The sequence below is a fragment of the Rhinolophus hipposideros genome (genome assembly GCF_964194185.1).
Source record: "Rhinolophus hipposideros genome assembly, chromosome: 8".
In the NCBI taxonomy this organism is placed as follows: domain Eukaryota; kingdom Metazoa; phylum Chordata; class Mammalia; order Chiroptera; family Rhinolophidae; genus Rhinolophus; species Rhinolophus hipposideros.
Genome location: NC_138054.1, coordinates 67,819,536 through 67,836,560, shown reverse-complemented (window position 1 = coordinate 67,836,560; position 17,025 = coordinate 67,819,536).

The following is a 17,025-nucleotide window of genomic DNA, read 5'->3' as shown; positions in this document are numbered from 1 at the left end:
CTCTTCCTCCTGGACACTCATTAGCTTACATTTCTCAGCCTCTCTTGCAGATAGGTATGGCTATGTGCCTGCGGTCTGGCCAGTGGAATCACGGACAGTTCTCCATGCTCTTTCTCTTTCTGTGTCAACTTTGTTCAATTGATGGAGAAACTGACCTAAAATGGTTCCCTGTCACATGGCACTGACCTAAAATGGTGGCCCGAGCAGAGAGAGAAGTCCCCAGCCTAAGCCCCAGCCCACTTCCCCATGACCCCCTCCAAGCCACACCCCGAGCCAATCACCAGACGACACCTACCCCTTCCCTGACTCAAGGAAGTCCCCAACCCATAAAAACCTGCTCAAAACCTTGCTAGGTGTTCAGTATTTTGGGGAAGATCCCACTGAGCCCGCCGGCATAATAAGCTGACTCTCCTAACTCTCTGAGTGCTGCTTGGGTTCTTTCCAGTCCTGGTATCCGGAACACAATCACTATGGAGACAAGAGTTGCTGTATTCCTCTTGTGGATATGCAGGAGTTCCTTGTCTTTTCTAGATCAGGGATTAACAAACTATGGCCCACAGACCAAATCTATCACCCCCAGTTTTTGTAAATAAAATTTTACTAGAACACAGTCACATGCATTCATTTACTGTTTATGGTTGCTTTCCTTCTACAATGGTAGAGTTGAATGGTTTTGTCAGAAAACATCTGGACCACAAAACCAACCTAGAATATTCACTGTTTGGTCCTCTATTGAAAGTTTTCCAAACTCTGCTTTAGATAATAATCTCTTATTGGTATTAGACATGAAAAATATCTTTTCTCATTTTGTCATCTGTGTTTTAATGTTGTCCATACAGTCTTTCAGTGAGCCAAAAATCTAAGTTCAGAAGAATGTTGCTTTGGTAAAACACAAAATGGAAAGCATACTTAATGCATGGGCTGAATTTGGCTTAGGAGATTTCCAGGCAGAATGTTCAAAGTGCCAACTGGTTTCTTTTAGTTATCAATGATAACGTACAAGAAAAGAGAGATATGTTAAAAAGGGAAATGTTCAGTTTTCTAGAAGAATGTAGAGGATTTATAAAGGGCTCAGGACAGTCTTTCTGGCCAAAACTTTTTAAAGGAAGAATACTCTTAAGATAAAGGTGAAGTCAAAAGAACATTAAAAGACTTTGTTAAAACTTTATAAAGTTTTAAGTGCATGTTTCATAGATCTGCTGAAGTAAATGAAGTCACTTCTAAGAAGGTAGAATGCCTCTTTGACTCTTTTTCCTACTAGACAAGAGAGCTTTTAAGAGTCTTAGGATGTTTCCTATAGCATACTGAATCTCAGACCAAGGTAGAGAGGGGCCTACCTTGAAGACATTTGTGGGTGTGGCTTTTGAGAACCTAAAACAAATTCATAGAAAACACAAAAATTTAGTACTGTGTTTGGAGAAGCACCACGAGCTTCAAATGAAAAGGACAGTTCAAAATGAAAAGAGCCCTTGGAACTACCAACTTTCTCTGGCCAAGAAGCAGGCTGTGAAAGCTACACAGCAACAAATTTGAGCCACTTCTTATGGGAAAGGACGGATGACTCAAAGTGAAGAGCCAGAGTCCAGAAGGCACTGCTAAGAGCCATAGAAAATCACTCCCAGGGAGCAGGATTGGGTTCCAATGAAAGAAATGGAAACTGGTACCTGGCTGGGATTTCAGAATTGTTATGTGCCTCCCGTTCCCCCTCTTCTGGAACAAAACCATTTATTGCAGTTATCTTATCCCCATAACAACCTCATATGCTGTGTTTGTGCTGCAGACAACTTGATTATTTATTTCACAGATCTTCAGATCAAGAGGAATCCCACCCAAGGATCCATATCTGAAGAGTTTCATTTGCCCCTAGACCTCATTTAGATGGTAAGATTCTGAACTTTGAGCTAATGCCGTGACGTGATGAGACTTTGGGAGCCTTGGGAGGAGGGTGAGTATATTTTACACATTCAATGGATGTGAATTATGTCGGCCAGAGAGTGGGCTGTGGTGAATAGTCTTTAGTACGTACACTGTCAGTCTCTGCTATGTTGGTACTGTATCTTCCTTTCTCCAAACATTTTTTATGCCTTTTTTTCATCATTTTACCAAAGGTTTGTCTATTTGATTACTGTTCTCAAAGAATCAACTTTTGGCAATGTCAATCTTTTTAAAATCACATGTATTTGGTTTTTTGCTTATTTAGTTTTTCCTCTTATTTTTATTCTCATTACTTTTATGTTCTTTGGATCGGTTCTGTTGTTCTTTGTCTAAATTCTTCCACACATTTTTGGAGCGCAGTTCTTCCTCTGTAGTTCTCAGAGTCCTTTCTCCGTGACGGGAAACTTAATGCTTTAAATGTTAGCCTATTCCCTTTTTAAATATAAGCACTCAAGGCTATGCATGAAGTGCATCCCACAAGTTTCAATATATAGTATTTTTAAAGTCATTCAGTTCTAAGTATTTTTTGATTCTTATATAATGTCTTCTTTGATCAGTTTAGCAGTATGTTTTGGATTTTCCAAACATACATGGTATTTTAAGTTGTTACTGTTACTGTGTTCCAATTATAATGTGGACACACATGTGGTAAGTATAATACTGATCCTTTGTTATTTCAGACTTGTTTTTTAAAAAGTCTGGAGTATGGTCTAGAGTGTGGTCAATAGCACCATGGAAATGCTTGATAAAAATATATATTCTCTAATTTATGTAAATTTTTCTAAATATAGCCTATTAAATCAAATACTTTTTAAAAAAATTACTTCTTCATCTTGGATCTCCCATCATAACTGTATGTTACCTGTGACATCTTTTGCAGGGGATAATCCAATTTTTCCTTTCTTTGATAATGTGATATGAAATATTTAAAAAATTTATGGTATAGTCAGAGTGCTTGACATTAAACTATGAATTTGTAGAGTTTTACACCTAATAGTTTGTCAATATTTTAAGACACTGGTATCTGATATCCTCTTTACATGAACAAATTGACTCCAAATTTTAAGTTGGAAAGTCATTGCAAAATTGTTCAGAAAATTATTACAACCATGTACTTTATAGAGAATTTTCAATACTTAAATTGAGAATTATGTACAGATGGTTCACAGTGTCTGTGTTCTGATCATCAAACAAAAGTAATAAAATATTGGTTATAAAAAAGTACAGTCATGTGCTGCTTTATGATGGGGCTATTTCTGAGAAATGCGTCACTAGGTGATTTCATTGTTACGCAAACATCATAGAGTGCACTTACACAGACCTGGATGGTACAGACCACTCTATAGGCTACAGGCTCGATGGTACATCATTGTCATATACCGTATTTGCCGGCGTATAAGACGATTTTTTGGCCCCGAAAAATATGCCTCTAAGTGGGGGGGTCGTCTTATACGCCAGGTACACTTCAGATAGACTGCCCATAGTGCTTGCCCCGTGCCATAGTGGCCTCCCGATGCCCGCCCACTTCATTCCACATACCGTTCAGGCATCAGCAGCGCTGCTGGGTGTATGCTCGGCTGTTATGCGATTTTGCTGTTATGCGATTTTACCACACTCGCAAAATCGCACACAGCCGAGCATACACCCAGTATGATAGCGCAAAATCGCGAATCGCGATACCATACTGGGTGTATGGTCGGCTGTGTGCGATTTTGCGAGTGTGGTAAATTCGGGTTACCGTATATTTCTTTACATATGCATTGAAGATTCGCGATTTTGCGCTATCATGGTGCCTGTTAGAATGTTGAAGAGCTCGCACTTGCGCACTAGTGAGGTCCCAGGGAGATGCTGATGCAAGGGTGGACCAGACTGCTATAGTGACAGGGCGGGCAAACAGGGAGCAGGGACCAATCAAATCAGGCTTTGTATACAGCCAACAGCCAACCACAATACTGCACCATTGTACAGTACAGCATAGAAAATGTCGACCAGTCAAACCCCTATCATCCCTATCATGGCACCAGCCAAAAGAAAGAAGTATGATGCAAATTTTAAACTGAAAGTTATTTGGTGTGTGGAAGGTGTGCGGAAGAGGGGGTAGTCTTATACGGCGAGTATATAACAAACTCTGTATTTTGAGTGGAAATGTTAGGGGGTCGTCTTATACGCCCAGTCGTCTTATACGCCGGCAAATACGGTATGTGGTCCAGTGTTGACCAAAAGGTTGTTATGAAGTACATGACTATATATGTTAGCCTAGAAATAGAGTTCAGAAAGTGTACATTGGAATTTTATGAATGACAAAATGGTATTTTAATTCAGTGAGGAAAATATGGTTTACTTAATAAATGGCACTGGCACAATCAGCTAGCTGCTTGGAAGAAAATAGGAGTGGACTCCCAAACGCACTACATTCAGAAATAAATTCTGGATTCATTAAAGTTTAAAGGGAAAAAAAATTTTTAAATAATATTTTGGAGTTTAAACATATAACTTAAGATTTAGAAAGACCTTTTAAACAAGAAAAAAACTAAAAAGGTAAAGTAAAAGTTAGAATTATTTGCTCTCATTAAAATCCATTTTATTTTTTGATAAGGGAAAAGATAGCAAAGCCAAAATATAAATGATAGGTTGGAAAAATGTTGGCAACACATGGAATTGAAAAGAGGTTAATACCAGTAACAAACAATGAGTCTATACATTTTAAAAAAGACAATTCAACCATCTGCAGCAATGGGCTATGGTTCATTTCACTAACCTTCCTCTTCTGAGCTTCTGCTCAGGAAGAAGGGTCTGTGAGAACTGCAGAGGAGGAGCTGCTCTCCAAAGGTGTGTGGAAGAGTGGATCCCTGAGTAGTGTAAGAATGGACTACGTTAGCAAGAGGTGGACTATGCGCACAACTTCTTAGATTTACCTTCATAAAGAGAACTGCTCTGAGGAGTGTAGGTAGCTGACAGCTCTCAAGTGCTATCCCATTGGTATCTCTCACAGCACTCATGCCAAGGCACACTCTCCCTGGATGAAGCCCAGCCAAAGACTGACCTCAGTGGCGCCATTTCTGCCTCGTGTGGGACTCCTCTGATGGGAAACCAGCCTGGCCAAGGCTTTCTCAAGGCTGCCTGCACTACACTCTGAGGCTCTTCTTACCCAATCCTCCTTTCACAAGTGTCAGTTATGCATCGTGGTCTGAAGACTCTCCCCACCTACTCCTGCTTCTTCTCATCTTGATCCTTCATAGGCATTTCCCACTTGAACTTCTGATTTCATCTTCGACATCCATTTGCAAGAGGACTCAAATTTATACAGCTTCCAAGTTTTTGGGGTGATTCATTATGCAGCAATAGATAATGAAACCGTATGGTATGGATGTTGCGATTATAAAAGCCTAAAACATGTGGCATTGGCTTTGGAACTGCATGGCAGACAGAGGCTAGAAGGGCCTGGAGGAGAAAGGCCAGAGGGCCCCAGGGAGCGTGTTTGTGGAAGCCTCGGGGGCCGCGAGGAGATTGTTGGTGGAGACTCGAAGGAAAGTGAGAAAAATGTTATTGAAAGCTGGAGAAAGGGGGATTCTGTTCCAGAAAGTCTGGCAACACTGTCAAGTGAGGTAATACAAAAAATAAGAAATACCTCTAATGAGCTCAGTGATCTAGCCAAGGAAATTTCTGAAAGTGCTATCTGCCTTCTGCATGCTACCTATGATAAAACATGAGAGGAGAGCGATAAATTACAAAATACTCCTAAATATAAAGGAGACCACATATTGTATGATTCCATTAATATGAAATGCCCAGAATAGGCAAATCTGTAGAGCTAGAAAGTAGATTAGTGAATGCCTATGGCTGGGCAGGAAAGGTTGGAGGGAAACGAGGAGTAACTGCTAACGGGTATCAGGTTCCTTCCTGGGGTGTTGAAAATGTTCTAAAATTGATTGTGGTAATGATTGCACAAGTCTGTGAATATACTAAAAACCACTTAATTATATGTTTTAAATGGGTGAAGTATACGGTATGTGAATTATATCTCAATAAAATATATACATTTATCTAGAACTTACTAGATTTGGATATAAAACTAGTTTTCACTGTCAGCTTCTCCAGATGATAAATGCTTCTAACATTAAGAAATGCCCTTGGCAAAAATAAAATAAAATCTAAGACACTGTCATGAAAACATTATCTAAAAATGAAGTTAAGGGCTGGCCCGGTGGCTCAGGCACTTGGAGCTCTGTGCTCCTAATTCCAAAGGCTGCCGGTTGGATTCCCACACGGGCCAGTGTCCTCTCAACCACAAGGTTGCCAGTTCAATTCCTCGACTCCCACAAGGGATGGTGGGCTGCGCCCCCTGCAACTAACAATGGCAACTGGACCTGGAGCTGAGCTGCGCCCTCCACAACTAAGAATGAAAGGAAAACAACTTGACTTGGAAAAACGTCCTGGGAGTACACACTGTTCCCCAATAAAGTCCTGTTCCCCTTCCGTAATAATATCTTTAAAAATAAATAAATAAATAATGGATTGCTCATGTTTTAAATAAATAAATAAATAAAATAACAATAACAATGAAAATGAAGTTAAGGGTTAAGAAGATCTACGGAGGGTTAAGAAGTTAAGGGTTCAAAAAGATCTACGGAGGTCTCTCCAACGACCTTAAGCATATTATTTCACAGCAGTCTCTCAGGGAGCCCAAGGTAGAGAAGAAGTTGTCTAAAAGAGAGTTGTGGCAGTGCCTTTTGTTGAATGGGGTGGATTATAAATTGATGCATAAAAATCCCACAAAGCTTTTACAGGAATTGTTCTGGAAGCATCATCAGTTCAGACTAACAGGGACACAGACAGTCTAAAATGAAAAGAGGCTTTTGCACCCCTAACTTGTTATAGGCAAGGAGCAGGCTGAGTGGGCTACTCAGTTGTAAACTCAATTTTCTTATGGAAAAGGAAGGATGATGCAGAGGGTGAAACCAAGAGCCCAGACATGGGAGCCAAAATCCACAATGAAAAAGAATGGCTCTCGGGCAATTGCACTAAGCTCTAACCAACATATGCTTGCTGGACTTCAGAATTGGTTCTGTTGTACGCATCTCTCTTTCCCTCTTTTTGAAAAGGAATGACTATTGAGGCTATTCCCACCATTCATTGTATGTACAATGTATGAAGGGGAGAGATAACTTGCCTCTTCAGTTCACAGATCTCCTGTATAGGGAAGGGAGAGTGTCAGGGAGAGACCAAATTAGGAGATAAATTAAGAGGCTCGTAAGATAGCTCAGGCAAGAGATGATAATGGTTTGGAATAAATAGCAATAGAGAAAATGGTAAGTGGTGAGATTCAGAATATATTTTGAAATTGGAGCCCACAGGCTTTGTTGATGCACTGGAAGTGGGACAGGAGAGCAAAAGGAGAGTTGTATACGCTCCACAGTCTTTAGCTTAAAGAACTGGATGAATGAAATGTTTCCCTCTAATCTCTTTTGACTGTCTCCTTTCAGAGCAAAAGTTTCAAGAGTGACCTACAGTCTCCATTTTCTCACCTTTCATTTCTCATCCCACTCCTATCTAGTCTCTGCCTACTACCACTCTGCAAAATTGCTATTGATAATATCACCAATGGCCACCATGTTTCTAAATCCAATGGACACTTTTCTATCTTTCTATTTTTATCTCTCTATTGCACTTAGTACAGGCATCCACAGCCCTTTTGAAACATTTTCTTTCCTTGGCTTTTTTGAATAGTGTGCTTTTCTGATTTTCTGCAACCTCTCTGGTTGTTCTTTCCATATATCCTTTTCTCACTACTAATGTAGCCCCTCAGGAGCTCTGGTTGACCCTTTTTTTGTCTCACTTTATACTATTTCAATCTTAGGACTCCTAAATCCACACCTCTGGCCAGACTTGATTTCAAAGCTCCAGTTCTATGTCCATTTGCATATTCAGGAAATCCCACAGACACCTCAAACTGAACATGTCCAAAACAGAAATCATCACCTTTCCCCCTCAACCTTACTCTTCCTCCAGTGTTCCCAGTCTCTAAAAAGAAATACCATCTCCCCAGCTGCTCAAGCAAAACTAATAGTCAACGTGACTACTCCCCTTCTCGCATGCACACTCAAGGACAATCTAGCTCTTGCAATTTCCACCTCTTAGATCACTCACTCTCAAATTTGTCCATTTCTTTCCATCTACTGCTGCCACTGTAGTCCAAGCCACCACCGTCTCTTGCCCAGACTTCTGCATTAGACCCTCACCCCCAAATCCCGCTGGCCTTGCATCCACTTTGGCCTCCATGTTATGGCCAGAATATTCTTGTTCAAACAAAAATAGGACCATGCATGCCTTCACTTTAAGTCTTTCAGTGATCTCCTAATACCCTTGGAACATACTATAAAATCCTTAATATAGTTTATAAGAGTTTGCAAGATCTAGACCCTGCTGTCTCTTTCCCTTCAATCTCATCATTTCCCGTTAGTCTCTGTGTCCAGCCACACCGATTTTGTCTCAATCCCTTGAACCTGCTGAGCTTTCTCTCACATTTGGACTTTCACACTTTTTCTCTCTACTCAAACACTCTTCTCCAATCTCTTTGTTTGGCTAACTCTTAGTCATCCTTCAAGTCTCAGACTAAATAACATTTCTTCAGGGCAGCCTGCCTTAATTCCCCTAGATTAAGTCAGCTCACTCTGTTTCCTTAACCTTCTGAACTTCTTCTGTTTGGCTGCACTTTGCTTGTGATTCTTGTAATTATTTAGCGCCATATCCCTTTCATGTCTGTCTTCCCCACTAGATTGTTAGTTCCATGATGACAGACTGTGCCTGTTTTATTCACTATTGTATCCACAGTGCCCAGGAGTGTCTGGCATGTACTGAGATGCTCACTAAGTATTTCTGGACTGGCTGACAATCATGGAAGGTCCAAGTAGCACTGGCCTTGGGCACAGACTAGAATTGCCTGATGTTATACCCCCATCCTTTTCCTCCTTTAAGGGAAGTCGTAACGGCCAGGGGAAATGGAAGTACTTGATGACATCATGCACTGCCTATAATATGAAAGAACACTTATCGGTTTACTTATTAGAGTGAAAAATTAGAAAAAAAAACACAAAAAACAATAGCCCCTAAATGTGCAACAGGCTTCATATATTATACCAGTGGTTTAAAAGTATTGTCTAACATAGCTAAGCCTTATTTTTCAAAACGAGCCTTGCATGGGGCTCAGTATGTAAGTTGCGTTAAGATGGGGCCATTCTAGTCGATGGGACAGAGCTTGAGCTCTTAGGCCTCCCTAGTTTTTCCTTTTCTCTCCCCCATTTTTCTGTCCCTCCTCCCCCAAATCTTGAAGGCTTTCCAGTTTCTGGCATTATTCTCTCTTTTATACTCGGAGCATTGTTTCTGTCTATGTTTCCATGAGGCACTGCCACATGCTTTGTTGTGCTGTTGTTAAGCCAGCTCAAGTTGGTTTTCCTGTTACTTGTAATTTAAAAAAACAAAACCCAAACTAAAAAAACTTTAAATAATACCATTGCAGCGTGAGGTTCACTTATGTAATGGAAAGAGAATTGGCTTTGGAGTCAGAAAATTGATCTGTAATCTAGGTCCTGACTTTGAGCAAGTTAACTATTTTCAACTCAATTATCTCATCTGCAGAGGGGATTATACTTAACTTTTGAGAATATTAAAAACAAACAAACAAATACCAATATATTAAAAGACTCCATATTGACAAATATTCAATAAGTAAGATTAAGGTCTTATTAGAAGTGCTCCTACCCCCTCCAACTTGAAGGAGTAAATAACTGGATTCAGTACAGCCCAAATTAGCAAGGCTGCCATCGTGTGGCGATTTACTGATACACTGTCCGATGTCATTTAGCACATTTCAAGATGTTCCAGAACCTAAAGCTACATGAAAGGATGGTAGACATACCAGACAGACATTGGAATGGAGATAATAACTAAAGACATGAGACAAGGGGAATTCATCATTGGAAAGAGTAAGGGAATAAAGAACCTCTGACTGGTCAGTATTTTTAGGAACTGTCACATGCAGCGGAGAAGTCAGGGAAAGGGACAGAAAGAAGTGAAAAGAGAAGAGAACCGAGCAAGTAGTTCAGTGTATCACTTAAGCCAGGGTTCATATATATATATTTACGTCGATAGTAACCTGATCCTGTCTTTTGTTTTTCAAGATTTCAACAGCCATTAACAAAAGCCAACTGACAGTGTAATCCTTATATTACCATTGCCCAGACTACTCATATGCTACCCTTCCTCTTAAATCCATGCTTTACCTTCCTTCTACATCTTATTACAGTATACCACGGGGAAGAATTTTAGTAATTATGAAGCTACTGCATGTCAAGGGTCATCACCACTCCACTTACCACCAAGATGGGGTCCTCGTTGTTGTCTGATATAGTTACAGAATCCCAGCCTGAGACTCTGCTTTCTAGGGTCACTTCTACTACCAAATCTTTTAGACTTAATTTCCTCCAAAAGTAGAGCCTGAGCCAAGGCTTGCAAACCGGTAGTTTACTTAGAAGTGATCCCGAGGAATAGGAGTTGAAGACTAAGAAGAGTAAAACAGGCAAACCAGGAAAGGCAGTCCACGGATGAGTGATCCAGAAGGTCACTGCTGTGGGCATGTGGAGACTCTCAATTGTCTCTCAACTGTCCAACCAAAGGAAGGAAGAGGGACGTATTCATTCACCAGTTGTCATCTTCGTTGGTCAAGGGTTAACTCCCTTGCACTTTCAAGGTGGCACTTTCAGGTTGACACACGAGTCAGAATGGTTGTGCAAGTTCCCACAACATCCCATGAGGTAAATTCCATGAGAGAAGCCCTGGGGCAGAAAGCAAGAGATATTTGGAGAAAACAGTTGAAGCTTTGGACTATCAGGTCACACCTACATGCACCTGGTGTAGAAAGATGAGCCAATAGGCACGAAAGGGCTATACGTGGCCAGAAGTAAGAGACAACACCTTGCCAGATTGGAGTTCTGAACTACAGGATGTACTGTAAGTTCTGAACCAGTAACCAATATGTGGTAGTGTTTCACTCATAGCCAAAATAGATGCATCCTAGAAGACAAAGGGTAAATGTGAAGTGGCAATTCTATTATACCTAACTGACTACTTTTAAATGTTTAATCATGTCTCTGTGATTCTGAGCATGGCTATTCACAAGTTTTATTACCCTCTGGAGAAATGCTCCCACCAGAGGACATATAAATAGTTCCATTGGATTGGAAACTAAGATTGTCATTTGCCAATTTAGGCTTGTCATGCCAGTAGGTGAACAGACCAAAAAAAAAAAAAAAAACCACAAAGGTGAATTCAGTGGTGTGTTAGAGCCTGCTCATACAGCCTTACAGGAGTCAAGTATGTGCACATATTAATTTCCTATTGTTGCTGTAACAAATTACCACAAATTTAATGTTTAAAACAACACAAATTTATTATCTTACAGTTCTGCAGATCAGAAATCTGAAATAAACTAAAATCAAGGTATCAACACAGCTGTGTTCCTTTTGGAGACTTTAGGGGAAAATCTGTTCCTTGGTTTTTTCAGCTTTTAGAGGATGTCCACATTCCTTGGTGTTATCACTAAGACTTCTACTTTCGTGTTAATGTTATATCTCTTTTCCTAATTCTGATTTTTCCTGCTTCCTTTTTTCCCCTTATAAGGATGCATGTGATTGCACTGGGCCTAACTGGATAATCCAGCATAATCTCCCCATCTCAAGATCCTTAATTTAATCACATCTGTAAAGTCCCTCTTGCCATGTAAAATAGCATATTCACAGATTCCAGAGATTAGGACGTGGATATCTTTGGAGGGACATTGTTCCACATACCACAGTGCATTTTTCTCAACTCTACATTCAGTGACATAACATTGGTAGCTTAAAATTGGCCATTGTGGGAGTATTTACACTATAGAAATTGGCATACACTACCAATCAGGGATTTTATCCTTGGAGAATTTATTGTTAAACTTTACCTACATACAAGTATCTCTGATTATGATGATTAACTGGGGTGAGTGAGTCTATTATCAAGGCAAAAGAGAATCGTCTCTATGCAATAGAGGAAGGGAAAAATGTGGATATAATCTGGAGGATACCTAGAGCACCTCTTACTCCTGCCATGTTTAATGCAGAAAATTATGGAAATATCATACAGGCAGGACCACCAAGGTCTCCAGTCCCTCAAAAAAGAAAGTTTGGGTCACTTACAGAAAACTCATTTATAGCTCGAACTGTAAGTTATATGATTAAGTTCTAGTTAATGAAATATAAGTGGAAATGACCTATGTCACTTCTGGATCGGGGCCTGTAAAACAGTAGCATGCTTCCTTCATGCCCGCTTTCTCTTCCCATTACTATGACTCTGATGAACTGAGGTGCTGGTTGAAGACAAAGAAAGCATGGAATGGACAGTGGATATGTGAAGTCAAAACTATCAACTAATGCCTTGTGATCAGCTACAGAAAGGTTTCTTGCCATGTCAGTTCAACAGTTACGTACTGTATCTAATTTTCTTCTTTCCCTTCCTTCTCCTTATCCCCAATATATGTAGGGCACAGTATGTTGTGGTAGTTGACTTTAAAGTTCAGTCCACAGACTGAAGAACACTAAAGCAGGATCATTATGGAACTGGAAGAAGAATGAACATTATTCAGGGATCATGGACTTGGAGTTGGATAAAGTAACTGATGAGACTTTGTTTGATTTCTGTTTTGGGATGGGGGATGAATGTAGTGATGACAATTTAGGTGATATAAGGGAGGGTTGTTTTAGTTAGGAATTTTGTTTCATTTTTTGAAGTGTAAGTATAGAAAGAAGGGTATATGTTGATGTTGGGCCGTTCCAGGGGTTTGTTGTCATGGACTTCCATCATTCTTATTGGACATTCAGTATCTGCATCCTTTTCATATATTTGGGCTATATCCCAAACAGAGAGAGTGCACCTTACACCATCAAAGCTGACGATGCTCACGTCACTTTGCTAGTGTGGAAGACCCAGCCAATCCCATTCTCTTTAGTTTGCGTTCCCTGATAAAAGTGAATTGGAGATGGAAGAAAAGTCAGTGAAGGGTTTATGAATGAGAGGGTTACTGCTGTGAGAAACTGGAGCTCAGTCCTTCTGGGGACTCTCAGAAATAGTGTGAACTGAACACCTTGGAAGTGTCCCTTTAAGGGACAAGGAAGCTGAAATATGTGTTGACTGTTGGTTCTGACTATGAGAACAGAAAGCAGGGTATGCTTTGTGGGGTTCCTTAGAAAACTTCAACTTTCTAGTTTCAGATACTGCACCTACTCTTTCCTCTTTTCTTTTTCCTTAAACAGGAAAAAGATGGCTTGAGCAACAATAGCCGACTTGCAACTATAAAAGTAAATCAAACTGAATTAGAGATATCAGCTCAGATATACCAGCTCTGATATTACTAAGCCAGTAAAACTGCCTAGGTACCTCCATTCTTCCTGTATGTGAGAAAAATAAAATACAATTTAAAATATATATACACACACACACACACACACACACACACACACACATATTTAAAAAGTCAGGGTTGCTGGTTCGATTCCCCCATCGGCCAGTGAGCTGCGCCCTCCACAACTAGATTGAAGACAACAAGCTGCTGCTGAGCTGCCGGAGGGGTGGCCGGATGGCTCACTTGGTTAGAGTGTGGGCTCTTAACAAAAAGGTTGCCGGTTTAATTCCCGCATGGGATGGTGGGCTGCGCCCCCTGTAACTAAGATTGAAAACGGTGATTGGACTTGGAGCTGGGCTGTAGCCTCCACAACTAGACTGAAAGACAATGACTTGACTTGGAGCTGATGGGCCCTGGAGAAACACACTGTTCCCCTCCCTTCCCCAAAAAGTCACCACAATCAACTTTTCTGTTATGTGCATCCAGAAGCATTCACATTCCCAACTGATTTATCTAGTCTTACTCGCAGCCAAGGGCACAGGCCTGGAGTTTGAATCAATAGGTAGTACATAAAGAAGCAGACACTAGAGGGAACCTTTCTTGTGATGGGGCAGTCGTGGCAGTGCTTATGGTGGCACCATTCAGTGTGTTGACACTTCAGACTTCTTTTGCTTCCTGGTAGCCTTCACCAGGGACACAGACAATAGACTCTCTGTACTGAATAATAATTGTTACTCCTCACTGAGTATTTACTGTGAGCCAAGTATTTTATAAATTTTCTCTCCTAATTATATCAATCATTCAAGGTGGGTATCAATATCCTTCTCTGAGGTTAACTGACTTCACCAAGATGATACAGATAGCAAGTGGCAGCATTGGGATTGAGGTTCAGGTCAGAGTGACACAAAAGCTAGGTCATTTTTTATTTTTTTTGAAAGTTATATCTTAACCACTACATTATATTGCCAATATATCTTTTGCCAACCTATAATTTTTCGACTTGAGACCCTAACTCAGGCTGGAGCCTGGGGTCCATCCTGCGAGGGGAAGAAAGATGGGTTTGCATAGATTATTGTCTGTCATCAGCCCCTTCTGGCAGGGAGATAGGGGATCTGCCCAAATGCAGACAGGCTTGGAGCCAGGCTGCACAGATGCAGACAACCCTCTGAGCCAGGCCGGGAAACACTCCAGATGAACTGCCAGACTTCTGTGTCTGAAACTCTGAAAGATAAGGAAGAATTTTGGGTGGCACCCTTAGAGACAAAGCAATTCTGCGGGTTTAGAATGTGCTGAAATCTAGGCAAAATGAGAAAGTGGCAAAATACACGAAAAGGAGGCATGTGTGAGAATCAATCAACTCTCTGTTGGCAATTGTTGCTTGCAAAATGATTAAGTGCACTCTTTTCTCCCTTTCTCTTCCCAAGGCTGGATTTTGAAGTCTGAGGTTCAGACTTCAAAATCCCGATCCAGTCTTCCTCCTACCTTCCATTCACTATGCTCCAATGCTCAGAGCCACCTTGGCCCCTCTCACTCTTTGCATTTAGTCAAAAGTTCCATAAATATCTATTGAGTATTAATTTTGAACTAGAGAGGCAAGGACTCTAACCTCAAGGTACTTACAGAGAGAAGACATTACAAGATAATCGCACAAATAATTATTTAATTAGGATTGTGAGACCTGCCAAGAAGGAAAAGTAGTACCATGTTTCCCCGAAAATAAGACCTAGCTGGACAATCAGCTCTAATGCGTCTTTTGGAGCAAAAATTAATATAAGACCTGGTCTTATTTTACTATAAGACAAGGTATAATATAATAATATAATGTAATCCAATACCAGGTCTTATATTAATTTTTGCTCCAGAAGATGCATTAGAGCTGATGGTCCGGCTAGGTCTTATTTGCGGGGCAACAGGGCTATTCAATGGGAGCCTATCCCTGGGGGACTAGATCTAATCTGAAGGTTCATAATCAAATCATCCCCTTTCTTTTTGTCTTCCTTCTTATCATCCTCTTCTCCTCACTATCCCCTTTGTAAGAATAGTGTCTTCTGTATTGTTCCCTTTGCTGCATCCCCAGATCACAGCCTTATCTCAGCTCTTTCATACATTCTTGTATCTATCTTCTAACAGGTCTCCCTGCCTCTTTTTATTTGCCCACTCAAGCCCATGCTCTACACTGCAGCTAGAGTTGTATTTCTAAAATGTAATCTGACCAGTTCTTCCTTGCTTTCACACTAAGGTTTTACCTGTCTTGTCTGGCACAGCTTGCTCATGTTTTTTTTCCCCAGCCTTATCTCTTATTCCTCTTCAACAGGAGCCTCTCAGCTCGGCCAGTCACAGATTGCCATCTCCACTACTATTTACTCATGCTTGCCTTGCAATGTTTTACCTATCTATCTCAGCCCTGTAAATGACTATTCTGAATGCAAGGGTCTCACTGAACATGTGCTTGATGACAACCCAGCATGGATGAGGCACTGGGTACTGGACACTGGGCAAGATCAGTGAAGAGGAAAAAGCTGGAAGCCAGTAGTCAGCACATGTTCTGATGACCACCCCAGATGGCAATACTTGTTTCCACAATAGACTGTAAGTTCCAGGAGGGCAGTGACACTGACTTGTCCCCTAGATTAGAAGTTCCTAGGGGTAGGGTTTGACTTACTCACGTGTGCTCTCTTTACTGAAAAATCACTTTACAATATGGTTTCACATAGGTTATTAAGCTTCTGTTTTTCATTGCAGCCTTATAAATTAATTTCCCCATTTTACAGATGGGGAAATTGTCTTCCTTCCTTCTCCTTCCTGTTTCTTCCTCTCGGATGCATGTATGGTCTACGTATTTCCTGTCTCTAATTGAGAAAGAGATTTAGAAGAGCTAAATGTAGAGCTAATTATAATGAGGGACAGGGAGACTATTTGCCCTGGGTTATACATATATGAAGCACTCAAATACAACCTTTTGATGTTACTTGTATGTCTGAATAAAGTCAAAGTTTGTAATGTAAAAGTTTGTGTGCTTGTGAGTTTTTTTGTAAGTGTAACTATTTAAAATGTACTACAATTTTCGTACCTTATTTTTTTTTTTTCAGTTTTCTTTTAAACATACTAGGAGTCATAAAATTGGGAAGAGGCCCAGGTTCAGAGAAGTTAGGTAACCTGATAAAAGTCTGACCCCTAGTAAAGCACCTAACCCAGGATGTCTCCCCACCCAGAGGCACCATTGCCTCAAAGGATTCTAGTATGGTCTACACATAGCGGTTAAGCTGGTAAGATTTAGTCAGACAGATGTGTTCCCTTCAAAGTTACAACAGTTACTTTGTGACTTTTGTCAAGTAATTCAGCTTCTTCATCTGAAAACTGGAGGCCCTAATGGTACCTGCCACAGAGATTTCCTATTAGGATTAAATGAAAATGTGCGTCAAGCTTGAAGTACAGGCCTGGCATGGACTCAGCGCCCGGTAAATGGTAGCTCTTATTATAAGAACTGTATTTGTTGAATGAGTGACTCTGGCATATAACGCCTGCATTCAAACTTGAAGCTTGGAACTGTCACAGCCCTTCAGCAGAAAGGGTGGGAACTGTAGCACTTGCCAATTTTTTCTGGAAATAAATCTTTGTGGGAGGATAATCACTGGTTGGAAAGTGTAAGCCTTGAGGGAACA